This window comes from Lepidochelys olivacea, assembly GCF_965140295.1.
Source record: "Lepidochelys olivacea isolate rLepOli2 genome assembly, chromosome: 21".
NCBI lineage: Eukaryota > Metazoa > Chordata > Testudines > Cheloniidae > Lepidochelys > Lepidochelys olivacea.
In genome coordinates, this window is record NC_140431.1 from 4,811,907 (window position 1) to 4,837,388 (window position 25,482).

The window sequence follows — 25,482 nt, forward strand, 5'->3', positions numbered from 1 at the left end:
TATTCCATTGTTTCTCCTGCCCTCCCACCTCCCTACAGTTTTTGCTGGAAAACGAAAAGAGCAGTGTATACTTATGTTGGCTCATGGAATGGTTTTACTAGTATTAAGAAATACTGATGGTGTTTATATAATTTATGCAGAGATAGATCTTGGAATAACTGTGCTCATGCCCAGAGAGAGGTACCTTCCACAGCAGGGTGGACCATCAGACCACCTCCTGCAAGGTCATTCTGCTGTCTCACCATCAGCCGCTAACAGGTACCAGAACCAAATGTCCTTGAATTTTGATGATGATGAAGCTCTGCACCTGTCTCTGACTTTTGCAAATAATCTCTACTTTTATAATGGGCCAAACCAAACCCCTAAATCTAAATAACCATCAAAATTGGCCGTATTTTGAAATCCACTTATGAGTTTTGTGCTCTGAGCTGATCTTCAGAGCTGGTAAAAACCCTTTTTCCTGGACTGGTAAGCGAGTGGGAGCGAATTTTCAAACATAGACACCTAAGTTGCACCTGTGCAAAAACTAACTAAATAAAAAGCCATCCATATTTGCATATCTGCTCACATATTTGTTATCACTCAGATTCCTTAGGTTGCTGATTGTGCTTCTGCCAGTGACCATCTAGTTAGCACAGTCCCTTGTGTATTTTTAGAGCTAGTCACTGCTCACTGGCTTTTCTGTCCCTTGTTGCTTGAGCAGCTGATTCCTGATTTTGTGCAGGTGTTTCCATTTGCACAAGCCAGTGATATTTTCAAGTAACTCTGGGCCCCTAATGTGTATTGGCGTTGTTACTTCGTTTTCATGGGAAAGGAACCCAGCTGCTAATTCTGATGGCAGTACTGCCTCTCCACCCACAAGAAAACCTATGTGGTAGTTTGTCTGCTGAAAAACCAAACCAACACAGCATGATTCAGACCTTAAGCTTTCCAAGAAGCAGATATTTCCTATTTAAATACATCCCTTCATCTCCAAGCACAGCACTTTCTATATAGGGCAAATGGGTTAGAAGATTTGTCCTTACGCAGCCACTGGCTTCATATTTGATTATGAAATTCATTCACTTCAAAGCCGCCATTGAACCACTGACACATGTGTTAGACTGAAAACATTTGGACACTGACAGGTTGGTTCCCCCATCCTCAGACTGATAAGTGGGATCCATGTACATGGCGTCACAACTGCCTGCATTCTTGCAGCCCATCCATATATGAAGCACTGGCTTCAACCCCCAAGGTGCAAGGATAGTTTCTGTGGAGGAAAGGAAAATGTAATGGTTCGAGGACCATCTAAGGATCACACGGCCTGAAGCTTGAGACGTGGCCAGAAGATGAAAGTTCTGAGTCTCTTTAGTCAGCGGTTTCAATTGAGGGATCTGCAAAATAAAGCAGAAGGCGTGGTTCTAATATGTGTTAAACTACAGATAGCATGTTGCTATATGGCCTTGCATCAAGGGCTTGTATGGCAGTGATCATTTTAGGGGCATTACAGTACCTACCTCCTAGAACCCTTCTGTGCCAAGCCACTGATTGGTGACATGCATGTAGCCCACCTTCCCTTCAAGGCACAGGGAAAGGCTTGAATTCCCTTGCTAATGCTTAGAAACAGACATTTCATAGAAGTTAGCAACTGAAAAAGCCCCGTTGGGTTCCATCTAGTCCAGTGGAAGACTGGTCAATACAGTATGTTGTTCAGGCTAGCTTTAAATGGCTGAAGCGATGAGTCTGCTAGTGCTTTTCCTGGGATGCACTTCCACAGTCTAGTAGAGCTAACCGCTAGGCATTTCTCCTTAACAGCTGAAATTTCCCTCCGCTTAATTTCACCCCATCGCTCCTTTTAAAGCTTGGTAAGTCATTGACTTTAGTGGAATTTCATCCTCACAAGCCAGCTCTGAATTTGACCCCTTAGATTTTAACCTACTAAGGGAAAGTTATTCAAGCTTTCTTTAACCCACTCCATTTCAGCTAGACATAGCAGGTAATGTGGCCCCCTATGTCAAGGCCATAAAATGTGGGGTGAACTTGCCGTATGAGTTGGTGTGTCTTAATGCAGTGAAGCGAGTTAGCATTGGCTTGCAGTTGCATATTATGTTATTTATTCTTTGTAGGCCTGGCATGAGACAGATCAGAATGATACTGTTCTGATCTATGACCAGTGGAGCATAGTTTTATACTTGGTTGTTTTGTCCAATAAAAAGTATATTGGTCTATATTAATGCCTCATTTGACTCTTGCACGGGAGGGCTGGCAGGGCATTAGGAGGCTGCAGATGGATGTGACGCAGAGCTGTGCTCTGTGGGCGCTCCTTCCAGGTTGCTGCAGAGAAGGGGAGGAGCACGCACAAGTGGAACTGCAGCAGCATGGCTTCCCCAGATTTTCCACCGTGCTAGCCTTGGCAAATCTACTGCCGATCCACAGCCTGGGCAGTCGGATTCTGACCCATGGAAGGCTCCTCTGCGCTAAGCCATAAGTTCTTGGTTTGGTGGAGGGAATAGGACTTTTATTTGGTGGGGGGATAATGCTATACAAGCTAAATACTCCATTTAACAAGGTTTTAATATGGCTCTGATCATTCAAAAGCTGTTTAAAATTGACCGTCCCTAACAAAAATTGACATGAATTGAAACCACTAGCCATATTAAACCACTTGGCAGAGCAAGAGTTAATCATGCAGTAACATGGGTTCAGTGCAGCAGTTACGCATAAGAGAAATTGCTTTGAAATGTGACTGCAACACTTGCGTAGCAGCCAGTGTTCAAATATCTCTACCATTTCAAAAAAATCTTCCCGAAAATACCAAACTTTATTAAATTCTCTCCATGTTTTCTTTTTAAAAACATATTTTTAAATATTTCTTAAAAAAAAAACTAGTGACTGGCCAAACCAAACCCTTGTCTGCTACTCAGTTAAAAAAAATCTGCATCTCGATCTTTCTGCCCAGTAAGATATTTCCAAGGTAAATGTGTGTAGGTACGCTGGCATCTTGGAGACTAACTTTCACTTGAACAGGAGTTCAAACTGATGGTCTATTTGGAACAGAAATGCTGGCTCTCCTGTTATTATGTTACGATAGAATGCGACAAAAAGCCGTACAACTTTGCTAGTGGGAGGTCTCATGGGCTTCTAGGATTACTACTCTGAGTAAGGTTTGCAGGATCAGAGCCCTATGTTGTTTTAGTTCATTAGCTATATCACAGTAGTAGGGCAATGAATATAAGTGTAGGGTGCTGTCAGGGCTGTAATAATTAAGGGCATACTCTCTTGTTTTTATTCAGTCCCTGCTCAAGCAAAACTCCCACTGGAAACTTTTGAAGCAAGTGGGAAGATTGTCACGGCCTGTTCCTGTCCTGTGAATAGATAATGCTGGAGTATGGAAGGCTGCCTGTCACCTTTCACCAGCATTAAGTTCACTGAAACAAAAATAGTAATGGCTATCTTATCTCTGACTTTTCACGTTCAGCCTAGGTTGATGAGGATGCTCACTAAGAGAGACATGGTGATCTAATGATTGTAGCAGAGGGGGAGGTCACATAGTGGTTGAGTGAGGCAGATGGGGACAGAGTGTCACACTGAGTGGGCATGAGTTACACATCTCTTCTCATGGACATCTCAACCCAAGCTTCAGAAGTTCACCCAGTTCAGTTATCTCTATGTGCTACCGCTTGTTACACCAGATCCCCGGGTCCTGTGCCTGGCTCTACTGTTAACTCATTATATTACCTTGTGTGTAATTCACATTTCCTCTGTGTCTTAGTCTCCCCCCTGTAAAATGGGGGTACTTCCTTTCAGAGGTGTTTAGAAAATTAGGGTCTGATCCTCAGTTAACACTATTTCTGGGAATGGATGGATGGTGAAGCCCTTAAAGCCACCTTTGTCCCTGTATTTTGGGATCATTTAGGAGCCTGTGTGTATTGCAGTGTAAATTACAGCAGCCTCAGGGCTACTTCGACCTACGCTCTGCTTTCCATGGCCCCCTGTGGGCCCTGGGGAGAAGAAAATAGCTGTAACATGGTGGACTCTGGTCCTGCCTCCAGTCTGCCATCTCCACTGAGCCAGTACAGAGCCTTTATGCCAGCTAGGAAGGCCCCTTTGTAGGGGTGATTCTCTGGGTGGGTTCTGCCCAATTTAAGGCCCCTTCGTGCTACCAGAGTGTTGCAAAGGGGCCTTAATGTCCATGAAGCCCTTAGGTCCTGAAAGAGGCTGTGTATATGCAGAGCATTATTGGAGCTGGCTGAAAAGTGTGAAAAAAATACATTTGTGGAAGTTCCACACCCACCCTCTGTTTTTTGCTGAAAACTTTTCAGCAGAGATGTTCCAGATGGATCTAATTGGTTATTTATTTCTCAGGGAGGGGTGTGTAGATACTGTGCGTGCACACACTCACTTTGTCAGGATGAATTCTGCCTACATGTAGTTTCTGTTTCCTGGGCAACTGCTAACTTATTGCAGAATCATGAACTGTTCTGATTTTTTTCTTGTTTATATTTCCCCTTCCCCAGTGCTGCCTGACCTCATGGACATCCTGTATGAGATGCCCAAGCAAGCCACAGACTTTGGAAGGAACAGCATCAGCTATCAGAGATTCCTCTTTTATGAAAGGAAACTTGGTAAGATACAGGAAAACATGTAGGCTCTGACACTGAACAGCAGCTATACTGAATTGAATTCTGCTTTAAAACAGTTGACTGCAAATTCCTACTGACATGGGGTAAAGTAAAGGATTATGGTAATTCAACTGAGACTGAAAACAAATGAACCATTACACTTTTCTGTGTCTTCATTGTATTTTTGTAAATGTTAGTCCACTTTGTTGATGTTCCTCTTCCTCATGTCCTGTCCCTTCTCTGCCTACTGCCCTGGGTATGGTTTTGATTAATACATTAACTAACTGAAGTTGCTGTTTTGTGAAGTCATGTTGGCTCTGCTCCTTTTCTGTGGCTCTATCATTGGTTGCGGTTAGCGACCTTGGAGCACGAACAGTACAAGACTGATTAAAGTGCCCTCTAATCTTTAGTGTGTGAGTGTGCAGCTTCTGTGTTCTTAAAAAGCTTGAGCCCATATTTCATTCAGCGTGGTTTCCCCTCTCATATTTCAGATGCAAGATTTAATGAGGTAACAAAAGGGCTCCGACAATGCTCTAGCACTTATGAATGCAAGAAATAATTCTTGACCTTAACACGTTTTGTGGGAGAGAGATTTCTTTAGCTGAAAGCCTTGGAGTGAAGGAAAAGATTTGCAGACACTGAATTACTTAGACATCTAAATTAGAACATGGGCTCAAGCCAACATGCAAATCTTACTTATAGTTCCTCTTTTCATTTTTCTGTCCTCATCTGTTTGTTCACAAGGATTGTCCTGATATGATCTCTTCCTGCTCCTCCTCCTCCTTTTTTGTCTTCTGTTTCTGTTTCTGTTCCCCTCACACTTTTAGGTGCAGTTTGACAAAGGGACACAATATGTAAAACTAACAAGGATGCTCAGAGTTAAGAAACGCAAGAAGGACCGAAGATAAGAAGGTTGCATTTTTGTCTGCTTTCTGAAAAGCCTTTAGATTGATTCTCCTCTGTCTTCCCATTGTGTCATTATTATGGATTCCTGTGCATAGTGAGACACTATTATTCTGATTACATGCTCTTTGTACATACAAATGACTGTCCAAGGTTCATGGCAATAAGAATCAGTCTCCTTGGTTGTGATTGGTGAGAAAACACAGCTAGTTAAAGCATCAAGAACAGGAAGTTTGAGGGCAAAATAAATCAGATGGCATTTAGAAAGGGTTAGAGGTCATTTTATTGCATGCTGTGGAAATCTGAAATTCCATGTGTCATGATGTTAATCTTCAGTAATTACGCTTTCCCGTCATTAGTAGTTCTCTAGACTAGTTCCCATCTTAACTACTAGAATGTACTACGTGGTTCCTCCTTTAGAAGACTGTCTTATGATGTACCACTTTGATGCATCATATTTTACCAAGAAATCGTTTTCTGAAACGATAACTTAAAAATATCAGGGGAACATAGCTGTTATAAGGCATAATCTTTTTTCCTTAAATTAAGTGATGGGGAAAGCTTGCAGCAGCAACTGGCCATCTTGAAAGAGATGAACAATCTGAAACAAATACTAGTTCATGCCGAGGGAATGGTTGCTAGGTGTGACAGTTAGTAGCTATGAACTTAATGAGACATGAGTAGCACTGTGGAGGAGGAGGAGGAGGAGGAAGAGAAGGAGGGCTCTTTGGAATAAATGAGTAGGAAAAAAAAGAGTAATGCCAAGTTTCCAAAGTTTAATGTGGCTGTTTTAATTAACTCTTTCTTACTCAGAAAACAGTCAGATCTCTGCTATAGTACATCAAAATTTCCCTTTCTTTAAGTTGTTTTGCTTCTTGTAACAGTAGTTTTTTTTGTCCCCTGCTTTTACGTATAGAGTATATAATTTAGTGTTAATGAAAGGTACAGAACTGGCAGCCTACTGAAAAGGAGCAGATATAGGCACAAGTTCCCCATCCTCTGGCCCCCAGGATGGATGGCAGCTCCCTCCGTCAGTCAGAGGGGAGTTCAGTCTTCATGGTCCATTCCTATGCTGGGCCTCTCTGCTGAGACTGGGTGTCAGTGAGAGCAGGATGTAGGGTTGTTTTTGTGGTTTCAGATCAGGAAAACAGAGACTATTGGCCTAGCTTTTTAAAAGTGGCTAGTGATTTTGGGTGTCCCTGCCCAACCTGAGATGGCTTGAAAGGGGCCTGAATTTCAGAAAGTGCTGAGCACTTGCCCTGTGAAAACTAGGCCCCTTTAGGATGTCTTAAGTTGGGCACCCAAAAATTCAAGTCACATTTTTTTGAAAATGCAGGCTTCTTGTCCTTAGATCTTACTATGTGGATCCCCATTGGTTTTGATGAGACTATTTGTAGTCGTAAACACTGCACACAGTGGTTATTAGAACAGTAAGATTGTAAGATGGATTCTGGTTCTAGCTGTCCAGCTGAGAATTCTTGTGGTGGTGAGGAAATATCTGCTTGCATAAAGCCAGCAGACTAGGCCCCAGGGCCAGCTGCCCGTAGCTGCCGTGACATAGGGGATGTGTCGGGCAAGATGGAGCTCTGCTAATTCTCCAGGGGCATAAATCTGTACCACATGCTGGGGCTGGCACAGGCCAGTCCACAGAATCAGGGAGCCATAACAGACTCTCCTGACCCCACCTTCCCCTACACTCTCCTATACCAAGCAGAGATTATCAGAAGAAGATAGTCTGTCCCTTCTTCTCTGGGAAATGGACCCAGGCTATTGAATTCATTTTGCATGGGTTCCTTCAGATGGTAACTGCTCTCGGTCAAAACCAGCTGGTAGGTTCAAATATGCATTTTCCTCAGCATCTTCTGCTTACTTAGATGTTAACTTAAACCAATCAGTGGTGATCTGATGAGATAGCCCTAGGTGCATCTGCCCTCACAATTCCTTTGTGGATGCGGAGAATTTGAGATTTGTTTGAAAAATGAATTTGTCTTTTGGGGCAAGTTATTGTGGGATTTTTTTAAATAAATAAATAGTGTGCCTGCCCTCTCTTCATATGAACATAACTTGAGCAGCCTTTTGAATATCTTTTACAAAACCTGGCATTAGAATCGGCAGCCCAGGCCAAGTATAACTGAGGCCCACAGTGTGAAACCTCAGCTCACTTTGGAACTGTATTGCTTGGACTCGTAGGCAGCGTTTGATATTGACCCAGCATTTTCCCTGGCAGGTTTCTGGGTTAGTGGGCAATCATTTTCTATCAGGCGAGATGCAAATTATTCTTACCACCTCAAGAACTGATGGCCGTAAGTCATACAGCTAATCAACCTGTGTCTGAATCATTGATGACATTATTGACGCAAATTTGTCCCCACTCCTGTTGCCATATAAGAAGCAAAACATTGTACATCGGTGAAAAATGGTGGGTTTTAAACTTTTAGCCATGTGACCATTTTTTGGCCAACATAGATGCAGGCAAAGTGAAACACAAAAACTTACTGGGGTGGACAGATGCACACCCTTGATGTTTATAGTTACATAAAGGGAGGATAAAAGTGTGAGATGTCTCTCCCATAGCTGCATGAGCTCCTATGGGGTTAACAGGATTAAAGATCAGCAGATGTGACTCAGAGACAGGGAGCAGCAGGAGCCATTCTTACATGGTCACTTTTTAACCCTAAAAAAATGCTTTCATGTAACTGATACCAGGTGTAAGGGGTTGAGGGAGAGAGTTGGTTTCACTGTTGTTAGTGATCCTTCCCAACACAAGAAGCTTTTGTTTTTTGAAAAAAGAGGATGTGTAGCTTTTAAAATTATGTTTCAAATATCTGTTGTTCAGACCCGCACCTGTTGCTTCCTCTTTTGTTCTGATGTTCAGCCCTCCTGAAAATTCCCTTCAGAGTTATTTTGTGTTGCCATTATTCTGCTTGTGCTCTGAGCTGTTCAGGCCACTTCGACTTGGGCAGGGGGTATCATAGGCTGGGGAAGGCTGCACCTTCCCAAACAGCCACGCATGGCCCTGCCCACACTCCGCTCCCAGGCCCCCCTCCTGCTTCCCGCTCTGGCTCCAGTTCCCCTGTGCCTGGCCCTGGCTCAGGCTGGGGCTGCCTGGGCCACCCACCCTCCCGGCACTGTGGGGCGGGGAGGGCTGGGGCCGCTGGCTGGTGGCCATGGTCGGTGGGGCTCTGGACTCCAGTGGAGGGGAGGGGTGGGGCGGGGCCTCGGGTAGAAGGGTCAGAGCTGGGGGCTAGCCTCCCATAGCCAGCAGTCCATGTGCCGCCCATACAGTTTGGTTATGTTGTTTAGTCAGGTGGCTCTTCATGCTATGAAGCCTGAGGCGAAGTGGATAACAACCCCCCCCCCCCCGGCAGTGGGAACGGTGAGGGGCTGCTTCTCTTACTTGATCCTGATTTTACACCAATGTGAGCTCTGGCTCTGGCTCTGACCAAGTTAACATCAAATCTGAGCACTGGTACAATAAGAGAAGGAAAGACTGAAACTGGAGGAGGAGCCTCACTCCCCTTAGCTGACACTAGCTGCTGCCTATCCAGGGAAGCTGATTTTTTGTTTTTTCTTCTCTCTTTTGGTTGCAGCAGCTTTGAATAGGTGGCATAACATCAAATAGAAGTTGGCTGAATGGGTCAACAAATGAGGATGAAGCCTTTAAAATGTAGAAGTTCTGCAAGCTACAGTGTGTGTGGAGGTAAAATAGACAAGAATAGTTATAATAGAAATAAAAGTTATAAGAATTCAGGTTCCAGGATTGGTCAGTGAGGATTATCAGAGAGATAATCTGAACAGTTTAATAAAGCAAATAATAATTGAGTCAGTGCAGTGGAAACCACTTGTAGTGCTATTTTGTTTAATAAAATAACTTCCCTTTCAGCAGGGGTTGGCTGGAACTAGGAATATGATTTGCATGTCGTGACGCATTGCAACAGTTGGGGCTTTCCATTTCTCTTCACTGTCAACATAGGTTCACTGGTTCAGAGTCAGATCCACTGTTGGTCTCCTTGCCCACTTCCTGTTTGTCTCTTGGGGCTGTAAGTGTTGAATATTGCAAGCACTCAAATATTTAATGCACGTTTCTTCTCTTTGGTTGTTTTGAAGCTTGCTACTTTCCTTGGAAAATCAGGGTATAAAAATGATTTACTGCTCTAGTGACTGAAGGTATGTATTGGTGCTTTGCAAACATAGAACGTAGGAAAACTAAAACCTTACTGCCAGGAGCTTTGAATTCAAAGACAAATCTTATCTCTACCTGTGTCTGCCTTGTGGAGTTCACAACACTGATGCCTCCATGCCTCTGTTGGCTGTTCCTCACCAGCCCGAGTGTCAGCCAAAAAGCTCTTGCAGGCTGTCTAGTGCTGTCCCTTCCCCAGGGACAGTGTGAGGAACTAGGGAAGTAGCGTCTCCCTGATATATTACAGAGGCAACAGGATGTTTTCCAGCAGGGTCATTTCAGGGTGTGTGGAGGTTTATGCTATAATTACCTGATTTGAATTGGGGTAGAACTCACAGGTGAGTTGTTCCACACTCCATCTTTCCCCTTTTCCATTCAGCGGAGGTGGTGGGAATTGGGAATTAAAGGTGAGCGATATCACCAGCAGTTCTACAGGAGAGTGCCAACTTGGATCTGTGCCTTAAACCACTCTCCAGCAAGTACTCTCAAATGCAAAGTCCCACAAAGTGTATTTCAGGGTAACAGGGAAAATGATTCATATTAACTGTCCTTCCTTATCCAAGTCTCTTACTAACACCTGGAGGCCATGCTGCTGAACCGTGAAGTGTCTATTGGGCAGCCTACAAGGACACACAACCACTGAAAATTTCTATGCAATTGCTGGATTTCTCCACCATATTTAAGATTACATGACATTTCTAACTACCACCACTACAAAACAATTCTGTAGTGTGGCAGGTGGTTTGTGATGCCAAAAATGTAACACACATTCTGGTCAAGTAGCCAAAGCCAGACAAGATACTTATGTGTTCCAGATGTTGGGAAGTAATCCATTTTCTGAAGTTTGCTTGCCGTGTGTGTGTATGCAGAGCTACATTTTCAAACACTATTGCCTAAGTTGCACCTTCAAAATACGTGCATTAGCTCTGTGAAAAGTGAATGAGTATAATGGGAGATATTTAAACCATGTTTTGGGTTGCAGAATGTTTTGCAGTTTTTGGAAAAATGCCTGTGATGTGACGTGATGTGATATATTCATATGATACAATTATTTCATGCACTGAAATTAGGATTCCAGAGATAGAAAGGGCACTCTCCAGTTTGCACTGCTGAAAGTGCACATCCTCACTGGTCCATCCAGTCAGCGTCTAGTCTAATCAGCAGACCCAGTGTCATCCCTGGAAGACGTCCAAGAGGAGACCATTGCTGGTGGGGATGAAGAGTGCACACAAGGCGGAACAGAAGCCCTGGAGTCTGTTTGCTCCAAGACATATTTTCTTAGGTAAGCAAACTACAGAAAGTCAAGTAGTCTCCCACACCTGTTTCTGTTTCTAAATCCAGTGTCTGAGTCAAAATAATTGCTGGAAAGCAAAAGAAAAACTTGGTGGTGCTGACGTTTGTCTTAGGCTTTTCTTACTCCTTTACAGATCACCCTGAATACGGAATGTGGTTATTTCCTGAAGGTTCTGCAGACTAAGCTAACCAGAAAATGCTCCACAATAGCATTCTGCAAAAGGTCTGGCTAATTATGGCTGAGATTATTAAACTGTAGTACATCTTTGTGGTTCTATTACCTGAGCCTCTTATCAAAGGGAAACATTAGTCAAGCTGTTGCCGAAGTGTGCGTCTTTGCTCCATAGAGGTTATCAGTTTGCAGTGATTGATTTAGATTAGGAGTAATGGGAAGAATGTAAAAAAATCCATTTCACCAGTGGCTGGGGCTGAATTCCATTTCACCGTTTCGACCATTCTAGTGGCTGGGACTGAAGAGAGTAGAAGGGACCTACTTCTGCTGTTAGTTAGAGGCGATCTTACTGGGCTCAAATAGTGGAGTTACATCCATTGTAGCAAAAAATTCTTGCGTTCCAACCCTGATGCTACGCATGTACAGTATAGATGGTGACCCACTATAAGTCTGCAACACATAAGATTGTGTACGTTACTGAAGGGTCTAGAGCAGTCTCCAATCAATAGGACATGTAAAGCAGTAGGAGAAGAGTAAAGAGAGGACCTTAATGATTGTGGGTAGATTCTGCTGTCTCACTGATCTGCCTGCTGTTGCCTCAATCTATGCATATATATTTCCAGCCTGATTTCCTGTGTTATCTGTAGGACTGTCATCGGATGTCAGGTCTCTGTGGGCACCATCAACATTGTTCCAGGTACTCCAAGAACAGGAGCTCTGTTCATTTGAAAGTGGCTGCAATCTAAGGCCATGAAAGCAGAGATGGGGAAACCCCTCTGAGGCTATGTCTATGCTGTGTACCTTACAGCGGTACACTCTTTGTGGGCAGGAGAGAGCTCTCCTGCTGACAAAATAAAACCACCCCCTAATGAGGGGCGGAAGAGCGTCACCCATCGTCCAAGCGCTGTCCACACTGGCACTTTTTGTCAGTAAAACTTTTGTCATTTGGTGGGGGGTGGTGTGTTTTTTACACCCCTGACTGACAAAAGTTTTTACTGATGTAAGTGGTAATGTAGCCATAGCCAGATTCTCTGCTTTTTAATGTCTGTGTTTAAGTGAAACGGTTTTAACTGAAGTATGCTGATTTCTAGTTCATAGGGCCGACATCACTGAGGGTGGGTGGGTATCTAGGCTAGACCCTCAGTATTGATGGCACAGAAGCTGTATTGGTTTACACCAGCTGAAGATTTGGCCTGTATGCGTGTACGCACGCATCTCCCTACCTGCCTACTCTAGCAGGAGAGAGCCTCTATCTCAGAGCTGGAGGTGCTGTCACTGAAGCAGTGGAATGATTCCCCCACACCACTGACTGAATTTGGCTCTCACCTTGCTCGAATTTCAGCTTGACAAAACAAAATGGCTGCTAGTTCATCTGAATGCCTTTTGAATAATACATCTCGTCATCTGTAGCGAATGAATCACACTCGCTTCCTATTAACACAATCATTTTTTAGAGAATGAAACTGGAATTCCTTTTCTTTTCTGTTCCAAACCACACTGAGCTATTTTCTGTCCATGCTTGTCTTCAAATGGACTTTGGCCATTAATTCCTTTCAGCAGAACAAATGAAATGCAGTGCATGCTGAAACACTATGAAATAGCATTAGTTTTCACATATTCCTTGTTGCACTTATAAGTGCTGCTATAAAACAAAACAAAAAACATAAACCTCTACTTTAACTGGTTTCAGAGTAACAGCCGTGTTAGTCTGTCTTTGCAAAAAGAAAAGGAGTACTTGTGGCACCTTAGAGACTAACCAATTTATTTGAGTATGAGCTTTTGTGAGCTACAGCTCACTTCATCGGATGCTACTGCAGTTTCCACGGTATGCATCCGATGAAGTGAGCTGTAGCTCACGAAAGCTCATGCTCAAATAAATTGGTTAGTCTCTAAGGTGCCACAAGTTCTCCTTTTCTTTTTACTTTAACTGGCTGCATCTCATAGAAGAATTTCAGTGTGGTCCAGTGGTTAGAGAAGGGCACGCAGAGTCAGGACTCTGTCATTTACTTATTGTGTAACCTCGAGAAAATCACGGTGTCTCAATTCATACATCTATAAGATGAGTAATACATACCCACCTCTCAAAGGGGTCGCTACATTTAATTAACATTTGCAAAGTGCTGTTATGTGTGAAAGGGGCTATAAAAACCCAACTTGATGGCATTTCTGTGCTTGGATGTTTGGATATAATGTCAGGTTTCAGAGTAACAGCCGTGTTAGTCTGTATTCGCAAAAAGAAAAGGAGTATTTGTGGCACCTTAGAGACTAACCAATTTATTTGAGCATAAGCTTTCGTGAGCTACAGCTCACTTCATCGCATATAATGTGATAACTGTGGAACGCCACGTCGGATCAATTGCAAAATTTCAGGAAATGTTCTAGGCATTGATGGGCAGAACCGTATTGATTTTGGCAAAGTCAGCAGAGGGAAATTGGAGATACATGGAACTCCTAGCATCTGGTTAGCAGAGCTAGCAGCTTCAGCCACCTCTGTAATTGTCGACAGATCAGATAACTGGTGGATGGCAGCCATTAACACATTCAAGCATAACAATGTCTACCCCTCATTTTAGCTCTGCCTGTCCTCCCAATTCAGTTTAAAAATGTTGGCAGAGAAGGAAAAGAAGAATGGGTGGGGAGGGCACACATAACCCCTGGCAGAGGGAGAATGTGGGACCCTGGTATGGGGAGAAGCTGGGTGCACGCAGAGTATGGGGAGGACTGGGGGTGTACACAGTCCCTGGCATGGAGTAGAAAATAGGGGACACAGAGTCTGTAGCATGGGGCGGAGGGGTTGCAACAAGTCCCTGTAATAGAGGGGGATTGGAGGGCGGCATGGGTCGGGGGGGGTGGACACAAGGACCCCTGGTGTGTGTGCAGTGAGCTTCAGTCAGCTTGAAGCAAAGAAGTGTGTAGCCCCCTAGTTATTATGGCTTGCAGTATTTCTGCTGCATCCTTTGTCTGTTTTCTGACCCTCTTCATTCCAGCTGAACCATGAACATTTTTGTTGCCTATCGGGTGGACATATTGTAGCAAGGATGGATTTGAACGCATCAGGAAGTTACCTTATAATGACAGTAGTTTGCACTTAACATCTTTCTTGTCCAAGAATCAAAAAGTAATTTATTAAGGTAAGTAAGTATTATCCCTATTTAAAGATGGGGGCAACTAAGGCACCAAGATGTCTTGTATGGCCTTGGATGCATCAGTTTTGAGGTAGTAACAGAACCCAGGTCTTTTGATATGCATTTAACTGCTTTCATTACTAGATACTGCCTCTTAGTATTATGTAGTTAATATTGTAGATCATTGGTGGCAGGTAGGCAAATTAGTTTGGCTAATCTTATTGTCTTAATCTGAGCAATGGATGGGGGCTGTTCAGTGCTGCCTGAGCAGCTTTTAACTGAAGCCCAGTTAATAGAAATGTGTGTGTGTGTGTGTGCTGGTGTTTGCTTTTATCCCTGTAGTTCCCTAGCTGAGAGGCATTCAGCAAAGTTTATTGTCACGTCATTTGTAAAATATGTACTTGTTGCATTTGAAACTATTTGTTTAGCTGGAGGCCAAGCTAAATGACTGTACTAATTAACCTGATGTGAAAGAGGAAGAATTACAGCTGAAGTGCATGAAATAGCCTGTGCATTGCATATCTAGACATGTTTAATACATGAAAACAAACACAAGCCCAATACCCTCCTTTTAGTATTAATCTAAAGTAGAGGTTCCCAAACTTTTCTTATTGCATACCCCCTTCCAGATCGACCAGCTGCCTACATACCTCCTTCCAGATCTACTAGTTGCCTGTGTTCCCTTACCTGTCTGACTACTGATACTTTGTGTTCTTCTTAACACTGCCTGTCTTGAGCCATCTGCCCATATTTCACTGTTGTGTACGAATAGAGTTATAGTGTGATGTATACAATTGAAAAAAAACAACCCTGACTAAGTTCTGAGGTCAGTTAAACTGGATAGTTGCTGGGCAACTGAACCCGCACTGTACGGTGATTGGAGGTGAGGGCTCTGTATGTCAGCGTCTCCATGTATCTGTGTTCTCATTGATACATCTTAAAGTCAATTAACTACCATATTTTATATAGTAAATTCCCACCGAGTTTTAAAGCTTTGTCTGAGTAGTCTATTAGAGAATACAATAAATAAAATAATTAATAAACCCACCATTATACAATTTCTCCATCGTACCTCCCGGAGTATATGTACCACAGTTTGGGAATCTAAAGCATTGGTTCCATGGAGGTAGAGAGCTGGTTGAAATATTCAACTGAGATGTCCAGTGTTTTTAAAGCTATAAAACTAATTAGGTCACCCTTAAGTCATAGAATCATAGAATATCAGGGTTGGAAGGGACCTCAGGAGGTCATCTAGTCCAACCCCCTGCTCAAAGCAGGGCCAGTCCCCAATCTTTACTCCAGATCCCTAAATGGCCCCCTCAAGGATTGAACTCACAACCTTGGGTTTAGCAGGCCAATGATCAAACTACTGAGCTATCCCTTCCCCCAAGTCAATGGGACTGTTAGCCAAGCATCCTTGAGACTATTCTATGTTGTTAGTCTTCTCTCTTAGCTAGGTGCCCCAAAAGACTCCCTTTATCTATTGCATACTGGATATTTCACTTTCTCAGCGCCGTAATTCTTCAGAAGTCCGCACAGTTTAGCGCCGTGGGGAGGACGGGTACCTCGGCCTGTGTCTATGCTAGAAGTGCTACAGCAGCGCAGCTGATGCACTACCTACATCAACAAAGGGGGGGGGTGGTTTTGTTGGTCCGGGTAGTTAATCCTCCTCTCTGAGAGGGGATAGCTAAATATAGCTGCATCTACACTGGTGGTTAGAGTGCCCAAACTACTGCATGTGGGGCAAAATTTTTCACAGCCCTGAGTGTTGTAGCTCGGTCAATACAATATTTAAATATGGACCAGGCCTTAGAGTTTGTTGTAGGGCTCCTAACGCATTGTCTTCCAGATGAACCTGTCTCCAGCCCAATGGTTTCATCATTTCAGCTTGATGGTTATTGAAAGCTCTTTCCATCAGGTGGATGCTTGCAGCCCGTATTAAATTATTTGGTGTCCTCCGTCTGTTAGTAGGTAGGTATCCCTGTTACAAAAAACACCAATGTAATGGACAGTCTCAGCACAGGCCAAGGACTGCATGGATTGTGGAGACTGAATTAGCCATTTGTTCCCAGGTTAAAGTACGAGGTGGAGCAGGATGGGGGTTGCCCAGGCTGCGCCTGATTTGTGAGTAAAGTACTCAATCTTAAGTAGTTCTCATCAGCATAAAATAACTTTAGGGGTAAAAAAAGAAAAAATAGAATCACTCACAAGTGTTTTCCTAGTTTGGTGTTAACCTTGCTACCTGGCTCTTCAGTTTAAAAGTTATTTCTTTCTAGAGAAAGTGGTTGCAAGGTAAAAGTGTGAATTCCTAAACAAAGCAGTAGCTTTCACTTCACCTTTCTAGTGGTTTAATACGTTGTCATGACTTATGAACAGTGCATATAATTGTTGTGTTTCATAACCTGTTCTGGGTCTGTCTCAATTGAAGTGAAAAATTATGTAGTACAGCTTAGTTGTTGCAAAACATTTTACATGGTAATGTAATTTACATACATGATAGGAGTCCAGGAAGTCAGCATTGCCCGGTCTGTGTTGACACTTTTCATGACCTTACAAGACCTTGAGTGAGAGAAGGAATAGGGAGTGGAGAAAGAGACGGTGAGTGGTTGTTTTGTCTTTTAAAGTAAAAAGTGGAGCCCCTTTACGAATAAACACAACTTGCAAAATCAAATAACCATTTTTAGATTGTTTCTTTAAACACCATCTGTTTGAGAAACGCTTATTTTAAATGTAGCCTGCAAGCTTCTTTTTTAACATCATCAGTGCTGATAAAGAGCTTGATACAATATCTCGGTGACAATGGGGACATTTCTTTCTTTTCATACTTATATGTTTAAAGCCAGATAATCTATCTTGCTGGATATATTGCAGGAAAAGTATTGCACTTGAGCTGCCTAAGAGATCCAAGAGCTTAGTACCTTATACTTCTCTCTCTCTCTCTCCCTCTCTTCCCCCCCACTTCCTCCTCCAGGCGTTGCCTTAAGACCAGCTCATCAAGTATTTCCTCATCCCTAATAATGCCCAATGTCGTCTTTGCATGTGTTTGCCATGTCGTACTTGGACTGTAAATTAATCTGGGCAGTAAATATATGGGTTTAATTCTGATAGTTGAAGCCTTATATGGCAGCCTGGGATTGACTTTACCCTGCTAATGTGAGTTAAAAGCTAAGTTGCCATGTCTTCACTGCTGTTTTAACCTGAGGTAAGAACATACCTTTTTTTTGTACGTAGACACAGTGTGTGTAGTACAGCACCATTGAATTGCCGCTACCTTAGAAAATGGCATTCTGAATGCTGCACAGCATTGGTAGGATGACAAATTCTGGCCAGGGCATCAAGGCAAAATACCACTCTTATGAAAATTGCCATGGCATCTTCTCATGTCCATGAGGACCAGACAGCTTCTCTTCTTAAAGGGCTTGTCTACACTTAAAATACTGCAATGGTGCTGCTGTAACACTTTAGTGAAGATGCTACCTACCCCGATGGGAAGACTTCTCCCATTGGTGTTGGTACTCCATCTCCCCCAGAGGCTGTAACTGTGTCAGTGAAGGAAACCCTCCTGCTGTCTACACTGGGAGTAAGGCGGATATAGTTGCGTTGCTCGGGGGTGTAGAAAATCCACACTCCGAAGCGATGTAGTTATACGAATGTAAGTTGCTAGTCTAGACCAAGCCAAACTTTCATATGAAAGACAGCTAATTGAATGGATCTCAATTTATTTACCTAAGAAGGAACATGGACTAAGTTGACTTTGGTAGGATTTGAACCTGTGATTCCAAGGAAATGAGATGTTTAAATCTTAATGCTTGGCCTCCTACATCATATCCTCCAATTTAGGAACCACTATCCATTAATGTAAATATATTATGCACAATTCTATTTTTATTAATTTATTTTTACACACAGGAAGATTTTTAATTTTTGTTTTGTCTTCAGTTTGTAATTTTCATATGCAAATGTCTCTAGTTGGGTTAAGAATGACCTCAACAGTGCATGCTTATCATTACCTTTGGCTCACTTGACGTGGTTTGGCTTGTGTTGAAGCTCAAGGCTGGAGACTTACAAGGAGGAAGAAGCCAAAACAAATATAAACACTTTTGAGGACTCTTTTTCTCTCCCTGTTCAGGTTATAAAATTGCTGTGTGTCTGATGAGCTTTCCCACTAGCATTAATCTCTGCAAGAGTGAATCAACAGGGGTTTTCTCCTTTCTTTTTTCTTTTTTGGTTGAGGGAAAAGAGGATGATTGAACGAGCTTTTGGTGAATGTAAAAGCAGTATATTCTTTCTTTGGATCAAACGTATTTTCTGACCTGACAGACAATCTGCAAAGAGGAGTTTATAGAAGTCGGAGGCACTTAAATATGATTAGCTGTTAACCTAAAATGTTTCATTAATTTGGATCCTTCACTGGAAGAGTTCGCTGGGCATCCTGTTGCATGTGCTTAACTACAAACACAGGGTTAGGCTTAAAGTTAAGCACATTAATAAATGTTCTGCTGGATTGAGACCTTAGTTTCTAATTCCTTCCCTCCATCATTTTTTCACCTGTAGGACTTAAACTTGATGGATCATCATTTTGTGCTGTAGAACAGAAGCATAAGCTACATATTTAAAAACCAGTAGTTTCTCCCTTTGATTTGAGGAATCACAGAATTGTTCTTTAATGTTGGAAAAAGGAGAAAATTAACAGGAAAAATTACAAACTTTCAATACAGATACAGAGAAAAAACCTTTATTTTCCGAGTGTTGTTGCCATTCATAATGATAAAATTTTAGAATTTGCCAACACTGACTCCAAATTTGCCAAGCATCTGAAAATTCAGTTAACTATACAGAGTATTGCCACATTACTGTTACTCCACTGCTCTGGGTTCTGTGAGGTTTGAATTCTTTCATTTTCATTACATGATCGTTGCTTTGTAAGATCAAAACCATGGGAGGCAGAACCCATTTTTACAAAACTTGACCAACATCTCAGATTTTCCATCCTCAGTTTTAAATGCCTGTAATTTTTCTTAGAGTATTTTTTTAAATGAACACTTCCCCGGACCCCCATACTCAATCTCCCCAACCTTTTTGGGGTCTTACAATGAGGGTGGCTTTTTAATATATTATTATAAATTTGTACTTATGATGAATTATGGAACAGTGTATTGGAGAAGAGTAGAGTGTAATGGGATAAGAAGAACATAAGAATGGCCATACTGGGTCAGATCAATGGTTCATCTAACCCAGTATCCTTTCTCTAACAATTGCCAGTGCCAGATGATTCATAGAGAATAAACAGAACTGGTCAGTTTTGTGTGATCCACCGTCTGTTGTCTAGTCCCAGCTTCTGGCAGTTGAAAGTTTAGGGACACCCAGAGCATGGGTTTGTGTCCTTGATCATCGTGACCATTGATGGACCTATCCTCCATGAATTTACCTAATTCTTTTTTGAACCCAGTTATACTTTTGGCCTTCACAACATCTGCTGGCAATGAGTTCCACAGGTTGACACTGTTTTGTGTGACGAAATACTTCCTCATGTTAATTCTAAATCTGCTGCCTATTAATTTCATCAGGTGACGTCTAGTTCTTGTGCTGTGCGAAGGGGTGAATAACACTTCCTTATTCACTTTGTTCATGCCATTTTGCCGCTATCCTTGAAGCACAGCCATCAGTCCCATCAGTCCCACCAGTAATCCAGGATTTGGCCTGTTCTTCTGATGAGTCAGAGGCTCCGCAGAAGTCTCTGGGGCACTGAGGAGAGGTGGCCCCAGACAGAAGGCCTAGAAGGTCAGGGTTCTAACCTCCAACCAGACACAACTGGCCAAGGGCTTGATGGTATTCTGTGCCATAGGTTCCCCCCCACCAGTGGATCCATCTTACTGGCAATATTGGGGACTGTGGGAGTCCTAATCCAGACAACCAGGATCAGTGCATGATTCCTGCTTGCCATCACCCGGCCATACGCAACCAGCTCCATCAGCATATTCGGAGGAGGAAGGAGAGCCGGTTCCAATGGCTCTGGGAACAATCTTGTCATCAAATGAGCTGGTCACTCCTACTCCTTCTCTGCCAGAACAACACCAAGAACTCATGCACATGATAGTGGCAGAAATACAAATCTAGCTGGAGGAAATTCAGGATTCTTAGCACAGCTTACTAGACGTTCTTCAGCCCTCTGATCCCAGTCCAGTGGCACTCCCTATCAACGAGGCCATCATAGACCCATTGTGTTTTTGAGGGACATACCCTATATATATATATATAGGGTATATATATATATACCCTATATATAGAGAGAGAGATATATAGAGCAGCTACTTGGAGCTCTTTGCGGACTTTCACAAGATATGACGCCCTGGTACAGTCATCAGCTGTGGATACGGCTATGGGGACAGCAGTACTGCAGTCAGCTGTCACTTCTGTGTCCCTGCACCCATCGCCTATCTGACTACTGCTTGTTAACTCCCACATGTGGAATTAACGTAGGGACCATCACTCAAAGAAGAAATGGAGGTTACTTACCTCTGACTGGAGGTTCTTCGAAATGTGTGGTCCCTATCTGTATTCCGCTACCCGCTTTCCATCTCCTCTGCTGCAGTTGGGAATGGGAAACTGGAGAGGCCTTGGCCCACACTGCCCTTAGTGCCCTGGGTGAGGAGGGCTAAGGCATGTGTCCCAGACAATGGACACTGCTTACAAGAAATTCCAGATGCAGGCACATGGTGCTCATGTGTATCTCACATGTGGAATACATATAGGGACAACACATCTTGAAGAACCCCAATTACAGGTTTGTAACTCCATATCTCTTTCTTGAGAGGTAACAGCTAATTTAGACCCCATATTTTGTATTTACAGTTGGGATTATTTTTCCAATGTATATTACTTTGCACTTATCAACATTGAATTTCATCTGCCATTTTGTCATCCGGTCGCTCAGTTTAGCGTTGTCCCTTTGTAACTCTTCGCAGTCAGCTTTGGACTTCGCTATCTTGAGTAATTTAGTATTGTTAACAGATTTTACCACTTCACTGTTTACCTCTTTTTCCAGATCATTTATGAATATGTTGAACAGCACTGGTCCCAATAGAGATTCTTGGGGGACCCAGCTATTTACCACTCTCCATTGTGAAAACTGACCATTTATTCCTACCCTTTGTTTCCTATCCTTTAACTGGTTACTGATCCATGAAATGACCTTCCTTCATATCCCATGGCTGCTTAGTTTGCTTAAGAACCTTTGATGAGGGACCTTGTCAAAGGCTTTCTGAAAATCCAAGTACACTATATCAAATGGATCACCCTTGTTCACATGCTTGTTGACTTCCTCAAAGAATTCTAATAGATTGGTGAGGCATGATTTCCCTTTACAAAAGCTGTACTGACTCTTTTCCAACATACTATATTTCTTTTATGTCTGGTAATTTTGTTTTTTTACTATAGTTTCAATCAATTTGCTTGGTACTGAAGTTAGGCTTCCTAGTTTGTAAGGATCACCTCTGGAGCCTGTATTTAAAACAGGTACCATATTAGCTATCCTCCGGGTACAGAGGCTGATTTAAGAGAGAGGTTATATACCACAGTTAGTAGTTCTGCAATTTCATATGTGAGTTCTTTCAGAACTCTTAGGTGAATACCATCTGGTCCTGGTGACTCATTAGTGTTAAATTTATCGATGTGTTGCAGACCATTTCTGTTGATACCTCAATCTGGGATAGTTTCTCAGATTTGTAATCTAAAAAGAATGGTTTGGGTTGGGGGATCACCCCTACATCCTCTGCTATGAAGACCACTGCAAAGAAATCATTTAGCTTCTTCACAACCGCTCTGTATTCCTTGAGTGCTGCTTTTTGTACCTTGATCATCCCATGGCCCCATTGACTGTTTGCCAGGTTCCCTGCTTCTGATGTACTTAATTTGTTTTCTGTTAGTTTTTGTGTCCATATCTAATTTCTCTTCACATTCTTTCTTGGCCTGCCTTATTATTCTTTTTACACTTAACTTGTCAGAGTTTTATGCTTCTTTCTGTTTTCCTCACTAGGATTTGACTTCCAATGTTTTTAAAATGCCTCTTTGCTTCTACCTGCATCTTTTACTGTGCTGATTAGCCATGGTGGCATTTTTTGGTCTCTTACTGTTTGTTTGTTTTTTAATTTGGGGTATACATTTAGTTTGAGCCTCTATTGTGATGTTTTTAAATACTCTCCCTGCAGTTTGCAGGCATTTCACCCAGGTGACTGTTCCTTTTAATTTCCTTTTAACTGGCTTTCACATTTTTGTATAGTTCCCCTTTTTGAAGTTAAATGCTCCTGTGATGGGTTTCTTTGGCATTTTTTCCCCTACAGGGATATTAAATTGATTTACATTATGGTTGCTATATTCACCTCTTGGACCAGATCTTGCATTCCCAGTAGGACTAAATCAGGAGTGGCTGCTCCCCTTCTGGGTTCCAGGACAAGCTGCTCTAAAAAACCATCATTTAATATGTCTAGAAATTTTATCTCTGCATCCCTTCCTGAAGTGATATGTACCCAGTCAATATGGGGATAGTTAAAATCCCCCATTTTTATTGCGTTTTCTGCCTTTGTAGCCTCTTTGATCTCTCTGAGCTTTTCACAGTTACTGTCACCATCCTGGTCAGGTGGTCAGCAGTATATTTCAACTGCTATACTTGTATCGTTCAGGTGTACATTTCTGTCCATAGAGAGTGTCTGGTTTGATTCATTTAAAATTTTTACTTTATTTGACACTATGCTTTCTTTCACATTTCGTGCCACTCCTTCACTAGTCTGACCTAGTCTGTTATTCCTATGTATAATGTATTTTTGTATATTTGTTCTTAATTTCGGCATCCCATCACCTAATTCCCATTGGGCACCCAGTTACATTAACTTTCTATGGGAGTCGCATGCCAATGCCCTTAAGAGTTTTTGAAAATCCCATTCTGGGTGATTGACAGAAATAAAACGGAGACAAAAGAATCAAAGGCAATACAGTCAGATAAAAACCAGTGCCAGAATTAAAATCTGTCTTTTCCAGATCTGTCTTTCAGCTTGCTATGAAAATTAGGTTAGGAATTTATTTTCTTTGCATGAAGGACCAGGCCTGCACATGTTATTACTGACTTCCATTGAAACAATACAGATAATCAGTTAGAAAAGGATTAAGTAAAAGTGAAAGCAGGTGCAGAAGGCAGGCATAGACATGGGGTAAATACCTGACAAGAATGAGTGATCCATTGTAGCTATGGGACACCTTTTACCACAGGAAAGGAGATTATATATGCTTTCCTTTGTGGGTGACCCTGACGCCTGACTCATGGTTTGACCTCTGGCCTGTCCCAGACTCTGACCCTCTGGGACCCAACTCAGCCTAACTCCTGCTCTGACCACTAGATCTGACCACCCATGACCCAGTTCTAACAGCTCACTTCTGCATCTACTCTGCTACAAAATACCACACTCTCTCCTAGAAACCAGGATTCGGGGGGGGCATGTTTCCAGCCCCTTACAGAATTGGACATGTAACTGGCTGGGTTCTCTCAAATCCAAGAGCTCCAGCTGCCCAAAACATCAGCCGTTTTGTGTCTCTCTTAAAATCAGCCTGCAGGTTTGGCTTCTCATTTGGGCAATCCAAATGGCTTGTTGTGACACATCTGTATTCAAGAGCTTGCTGGACAGAACTGCCTTTTCAGGGCAGTTTTCCCACAAGTGCATATTTCTATGTGGTAGGTGGCTGGTATACACAGGAACAAACAACTGCTTTGAGTCAACTTCCTTATCTGTTAGAGTTCCGATTCCATTGAAGTCAGTGGGAGCTTTGGGTGTGTAAGGAGAGTCAATCTGAACCCATGATTAACTCTGTGACAGATCATTCTTCTTACAGTCTGTCTGATATGTAATATATATGTATTGCTTTTATTTTATCACAAAGTGTGCAGATGGATTTATGCACTTTTAAATAGCATATTCTCTAATTTGAAGAAAATAAAAGGAACCCCCATCATTTTACATGTAAATCTGGGGCTAATCTGTTGTTTTTGATCTGCAGCCAACTATCCTGTTACATACTGGGTAATATTCCCATCAACTGCATGCTATATATTACGAGCATCAACCATGTACAGTACACTTTTCAACTAAATTTTAAACTTTAAAGTTCAAAAAATAAAATAAAATAAAAATTACAAAACAATGAATGTCTTACCTACCGTATTCTCTAGCCTGATCAGACTTTTAGAAAAGGTGAAAATAGTCAACATTTCTGCTATGTTGCTCTCCTTTTAAAAAAAAGAAAGGTAAAGGTTTGTTTGCAAAGCAATACATTGAATCTGACTTGTGTTTAAGAATTGAATTCGTTCCACAACAAGGAATACTGTTGTAAAACTTGTGGAAGTGGGAGAGAGGAGAGAATGCATATCTGCCGAATGGAAAGGAACTCTGGGTAAACTCTGCTGATCTTTGCTTTAATAACTGAACCTTTAACTTGAAGAAAACATGGGTAAAAACCCCATTGGTTTCAGTGTGTTACAAAAAAGGAGAGTGAGAAACATCAGTGTGTCCTTCTGTTGCTCTGGAGTTTTTCACAAACAGTGGTTGAACAGTAAAAAAAATTGTATTTTATTTTTGTTTAAGATTCAGCAGAGAGGTAATGTTTTGTTTTCTGTTTTTAAAGCGAAGTAAATGTCAGAGACTCAGCTTTTTTTTTTTTTCATTTCAATAGCGTTCAAGTCCTTTTATCAAGAAACCTCTGCAAGAATTAAAGACTGTGATTAGATTAAATAGGAAGTTACTATGCTGGTATTGCAACAAATTTCTTTTGTTTTTGTTTTCAAAAATATCAGACGAATTTAAAGCAATACCTTGGTTTAATTGCTGAGATTTTTACATGTCAGAACCAAACTGCTACTATTTGGAATAAGAAAAACCGTGAAAGGGTTTTTCAAGTCAAGTCTCTGGGGACAATTTAATAAACTGAAAAAGGAGTATTAATTGAAAGACGTGATAATTATCTGAAAGTAATGCAAATTGTGTGTAATGTACAGTAGAAACTCACTAATTGTGAGGCCTGTTGTGGATCATTGAATTTTGTGAATTAGCTAATAAGTGAATTTTATATAAAAAGAAAATCAAACATTCTATATTCACAGAATTTATATTTTCCTTCATTTGTTTTGACAAGTATGGGTTTGAGGTTTTTAAAAAAAGTTGT

The 25,482-nt window shown here is 42.0% G+C and overlaps 1 long non-coding RNA gene across 1 annotated transcript; it reads right to left on the minus strand.

Annotated features, from left to right (window-relative positions):
• Nucleotides 1–257: 257 nt before the first annotated feature.
• On the minus strand, nt 258–24,820 carry LOC311510988. The gene is made up of 3 exons (XR_014709174.1): nt 24,482–24,820; nt 16,771–16,836; nt 258–1,376 (listed from the first exon to the last, which is right to left on the minus strand). It is a non-coding gene; the product is annotated as an uncharacterized lncRNA (long non-coding RNA).
• Nucleotides 24,821–25,482: the final 662 nt, after the last annotated feature.